Source organism: Apteryx mantelli, chromosome 2, assembly GCF_036417845.1.
Source record: "Apteryx mantelli isolate bAptMan1 chromosome 2, bAptMan1.hap1, whole genome shotgun sequence".
NCBI classification, from domain to species: Eukaryota; Metazoa; Chordata; class Aves; order Apterygiformes; family Apterygidae; genus Apteryx; species Apteryx mantelli.
The window spans coordinates 122421658-122427657 of NC_089979.1; positions in this window are offsets into that span (position 1 = coordinate 122421658).

A 6000-nucleotide genomic window follows, 5' to 3' on the forward strand; every position below is an offset into this window, starting at 1 on the left:
AAACTGAGCTGTATTTTTTAGTACAATAGAGATCTTGGAGAGCCTCTGTTATGGTACCTAAGACTTGCTTTGAAGGTGGAACAAAATCCTTTCACACTTCAATAGCTGAACCTAATTGTAAAGATGTCATAGTTACCTCCAGAATGCAACAGGTATTTTGTGTCTTTTTTTTAATTAACTTTCACAGAAACATTTTTTGTAATTTCACATACTGAAACATTGACCTGTATTCCCTATGTTTTGCTGATCTCAGACAGTCACAGTCAGTACAGACGTGTCTTGTACATGTTATTTTGACTGTCTGGATAGAGTCTTGGACATGGGACCTTCTGAAGCATTAACATGAGTGTGCCAAAAGTTAAGTGCTTCATTCAAAGTCAAGAGGCTCTGGAGCTAGACTGCAGGCAGAGGTAGGGCCAGCAGAGCACTCTGTGTAGTGCATCAGCATTGTTGGGGTCTACCAGGCAGATGCTTCTGTCAAGGACTCTAACTCCAAAGCTTTCCTGGGAGTACTGCTGCTTTTATGCCCTGAAGAGCTGACCTCCTTCAAAGCCCAGGCATTCTGCATCAAAACTTTCATTCTTATCCACTTAAATCATAAGACTACCATTTTGCCTGCTGCTCAAGGAGCCCTTCAAGATCAGTACCCCTTTCACCTGCATGTGTTTTGTACAGCTTCTGAACTAAACCTTGAAAAAGCCTCCTGCCCTGTCATCTACCATCTCTCTCTTGTACAGTGCTCCATTAATTTCTCTTACTATTGCCTTGATATAGTCTGAAAGGCTGTGAGAGGAACACATCTTTGGAGTTAGCCGAAAGAAGGGATGATTGTATTGTTCAAGACCTGCAAGAGAAGAAATGAGCATCTCTGCTTCACTTCCCACCTTCTACCATCTCCTGTTGCTCAGATTCAGTACCTACACAGAGCTCTGTTCACCCAATGTATTTCCCCAGATCTCCTACAAACAGCTTCTGGAAATCACTTAAATACATACCTCCTTCTCTGTCTTCTCAGGATTGCTTCCCTCCATGTGCAGGTCCCCTTGCTTGCATACATGCTCTCTGAGGTGCTCTCTGATGTTGCACTGAGCTTTTCAGTATGAGAATTGCCATATTCAGGATACTGCCAACTACCTAAAGCTTGTGAGGCCTCATGTAGTTTCCATGCAGGTTTGTTGCATGTAAGGGATCTACTTGCTTATGCACACATTCAAAATTCAAGCTAACCTTGGATTATGAATTCATACTTCACATGTGCTAAAAAGCACATCCCTGCTTCACCTGTTCCACATATTGATTAGGTTATGAGATTGGAGAACAACAGTGGCTATTATTTTTACCTGTGAATAATATTTTTCAATTTGTATCTTTTCTTTCTGTGTTATGTTATTGCTTCCATTTTCTTTTCACAAGCTGCTAAATGATTTAAAAGGAACTAAATGGACTTTTCAGAGAATTGGCAGTGAGGCCTTCGTTCCTTCCCTGTCAGTACACTACTGTGACCTGCTACTCTCAGTGGAGCAGCAGTACTTAAAACAAGGCAGAAGGTATTACAAGGTGCTGAAGTACTCTGTGGTGCCCAGATCTGGTAACATCTGATAAAAATTTAGTTCAGAGTGCACTGGACATTAGAGATTGGTATAAAATAAAAGCCTTATCTTCTGTGTGCTGGATCTGGAACTGCAATTAAGGGGGAAAAGGGGAGCTGATAGGCAGTTACAGAAAGAAGTGGATGTGAGCACTAAAATGTTTTCTTCAACTGCCAATATCTGCTGATAATGATATTCTGGAATATTTACCTGCCCTACAAAATCTTTGTTTTGTTTTGTTTGAAAATGGCAATGCTGTTTACACGTGTGGTTTTGCAAAAACAAAAGAACGGGTTTATGCTTAGAAGACAGCCTTGTTAGACTTGTCTGAGTTGGCAGCTAAAGAACAAGTAAATTTGTTCAAAATTTGTACTTCCAGATATGTTGGGATAGAGCCAACATCTGTTCAAATAAAACTTTGCCTCTGTGCATCACCTCCTGTTTTCCTTTTTCACTAGTTCCTTCTTTTTCCTATTTATATAATCTCCTCGTGCTGTATGGCTATGATACCCATCCTGATTTAGAGCTCAGTCTTATGTCTCCTGTCAGTTTCAGTCAGGAAAGTTGAAGCTATTCAACTTCTGCCAGGCAGCTGCACCACCTCAGCTTACTGCTTCTTCCTGAGCCAGCACTATGATTACAGTTTAGAGTTAAGGTAAAAAGCATAGCTCAGACACACAGCCTGCTTGGCTGTCCTTGCCTGTACAGTGGTTACTTTTGGAGGAGAGGTGGGGCACTGGGGATGTTAATCACTTCAGTCATCTTAGCTAAGTCCTCCTATGAGCATAAGTCAGAACCTCATTAATGCATGTAATATTGTCCTGCCGTCTAGAACTGAACAATTATGTTGGGAAAGTCAGTAAAGAGTAGAGGATTTGGGCATATATATAAACTATAGCTTATTTATCTTTTTATACTCTTTACTGCCTGCTTATGAAAACAAATAAAAATAAATTGTGAAAAGCTAAGTCAAGTGTATTTTTTTCATCTTTTGCCCAATACTGATATTTTCATCCTGGTAGGCAAGTTATTCTTGTTAGAAGGTAGAAATCTCTGAAATGCTTTTTGGGGGGATGGAAATTTGCAAGCTGTGAAACTAATCCTGGGAGATTTCAGAGTGGAGAGTGCTCATTATCTCCAGAATCCATGTTTTCTGTGAAGAAACCCTGGTGATTAAAACCAAGCTGCTATTTTACTTTTATATAAATATTTATAATGGAATTCACATAAAGTCAGGGAGTGTTCATAGTTACAGTTTTAACACAGCTTCTACTTTTAAAGATTGTTAACATTTCATTCAGGGATTCTGATGCTTTTTAGGGCTTACTTCAGTTTCATCACCATAATGTAGATCTGAAAGGTATGTGCCAAAGAGAAGAACAAATTTCCAGGCACCAAGGACAGTAGATTGAGAGACAGACTGGTTTGAAAAAGAGTTGTTGAATAGGGGGTATAGGAACAGGACTGTAATACGAAGCAAAGCCTTAGCTATGGAGAAGCAGCAAAAGCAGAAGAAACAAATGAGAAATTCAATGAATATGGACATTCTGGAAGGGGAACACAAGTGACATAAACTGCCCCTAAAGCAATATGCAAACTTGGCTGAAGAAAAGCCGACTTGTACTGCACAGCATAATTCAACATTGATGAGAGAGGGGAAAATGATCAGTTAAGAGGACGGGAAAAAGAGGTAAAGATAAGAATACTGAGTGTTATAGTCAATCATATCCCAATTAGGGGAATCACAGAGTCACAGAATGGTTTAGGTTGGAAGGGACCTCTGGAGATCATCTAGTCTAACCCCCCTGCCAAAGCAGCGTCACATACAACACATTGCCCAGGATCGTGTCCAGGCAGGTTTTGAATATCTTCAAGGAAGGAGACTCCACAACCTCTCTGGGCAACCTGTTCCAGTGCTCTGTCACCCTCACAGTAAAGAAGTTTTTCCTCATGTTCAGATGGAATTGTCTGTGTTTCAGTTTGTGCCTGTTGCCTCGTGTCCTGTTGCTGGGCACCACTGAAAAGAGTCTGGTCCCATCCTCTTGACACCCTCCCTTCAGATACTTGTACACGTTGATAAGATCCCCTCTCAGCCTTCTCTTCTCCAGGCTAAACAGGCCCAGCTCTCTCAGCCTTTCCTCATAAGAGAGATGCTCCAGTCCCCTAATCATCTTTGTAGCCCTTCGCTGGACTTGCTCCAGTAGTGCCACATCCCTCTTGTACTGGGGAGCCCAGAACTGGACGCAGTACTCCAGATGTGGCCTCACCAGGGCTGAGTAGAGGGGGAGAATCACCTCCCTCGACCTGCTGGCAACACTCTTCCTGATGCACCCCAGGATACCATTGGCCTTCTTGGCCACAAGGGCACATTGCTGCCTCATGCTTAACTTGGTGTCCACCAGCACTCCCAGGTCCTTCTCAGCAGAGCTGCTCTCCAGCAGGTCAACCCCCAACCTGTACCGGTGCAGGGGGTTATTCCTCCCTAGGTGCAGGACCCTGCACTTCCCTTTGTTGAACTTCATGAGGTTCCTCTCTGCCCACCTCTCCAGCCTGTCCAGGTCTCTCTGAATGGCAGCACAGCCCTCTGGTGTATCGGCCACTCCTCCCAGTTTTGTATCATCAGCAAACTTGCTGAGGGTGCACTCTGTCCCTTCATGCAGGTCACTGATGAAGAAGTTGACCAAGACTGGACCCAGTACTGACCCCTGGGGGACACCGCTAGCTACAGGCCTCCATCTAGACTTTGTGCCACTGAGCACAACCCTCTGAGCTCTGCCTTTCAGCCACTTCTCAGTCCACCTTGCTGTCTGCTCATCTAGCCCACACTTCCTGAGCTTGCCTATGAGGATGTTACGGGAGACAGCGTCAAAAGCCTTGCTGAAGTCAAGATAGACAACATCCACTGCTCTCCCCTCGTCTACCAGCCAGTCATCCCATCGTAGAAGGCTACCAGGTTCATTAAGCATGATTTCTGCTTTGTGAATCCATGCTGACTACTGCTGATCACCTTCTTATCCTTCCCATGCTTAGAGATGGCATCCAGGAAGAGCTGTTCCATCATTTTTCCAGGGATTGAGGTGAGGCTGACTGGCCTGTAGTTCCCTGGGTCCACCTTTTTGCCCTTTTTGAAGGCTGGAGTGACATTAGCCTTCTTCCAGTCCTCAGGCACCTCTCTTGATCTCCATGGCCTTTCAAAGATGATTGAGAGTGGTCTAGCAAGAATTTTTATTCAATTTTTTAATTTGGTTTTTATTACTTCAGGAACAGTTCATGCTCTCTTGAATGGCAATGAAGATGATGTATGACATTTCCATAACACAAATAATGCTCACCTGTACTTTGAGATTTTTTTTTCTTCTGTGTAGTAACAGGAAGATTGTATTTAGAGTTACTGGCTCAGCAAAATTTGTGCAGGCCTGGTGTATGTTTTTTTTAAGTGCATTCATGGAAGAAAATGTTTTTAAGCCTTGTTTTTATGCTTCATTTTTATATACACAAAGCACTGCTTTCATTAAGTGGTAACAGTCCAACATGATATATTCAGATGCTCATATCAATTTTGAGGGAGCTTTAGTACTTTGTGATTTTTTTTATACCACTGTGTTTTTGCTCTAGAACTGTTTTCAATGTTTAATGTTAAGCCGCAGCCCAAGTTTGGTATTTCTTTACGATGCCTCTCCCAGTTGTTTATGAGATTAAGAGAAGTAGATATGCATCCAAGTTACAGTTATGTAGAACAGATGTAGCTCTCAGGTACTCACCAAGTCATTCATGTAGTCACTGTTGACATTTGAGTAGCTCTGCCATAAAGCATGCAAGGGTCATTAAAAGACCAGTATTTTTTAGGTATTCTCCTTCTCCGTAAGTACTGGAGAGTTATGTTACATCAAATGAAGAAAATGAAAAGTATTATCTTTCCAGACCAATGCAAAATGGAAAAATCCAAAATTCATCATCTAGTACAGATCTGGTCTAGCACCAGTTGTTTAAAGATAACTGTATAAATACATGCATTAATAGATAATTATTTTAAAGCACATGGTAAAATAATATTATAATGGCATTCTGGATGGGATTTTCAAAAATACCTTATGGAGTTAAGTGCTCATTAATGTTTTAATGATCAGTTCCCTGAGCACTTGCATAAAATATCCACATCAATTAAAATTGCTTAAGTGCATTTTATATTTGCTCTGTTTTATTATAAAAACAAAACCATATAAACAGTCATAAACACTATGTTTTAGACAGCTAAATTGGGATATTTCATTCCAGTGTTGACAGAAAACCCTGAGGAATGAAGGCCAGACCTATTTTCTAGCCCTCTGCAGTGCTTTTTGCTTACACTTTTTTGCTTATCACAAACTCTTCTTTCTCATAGCAAGTGTTTTGGCTCATGTTTATGTGAGTA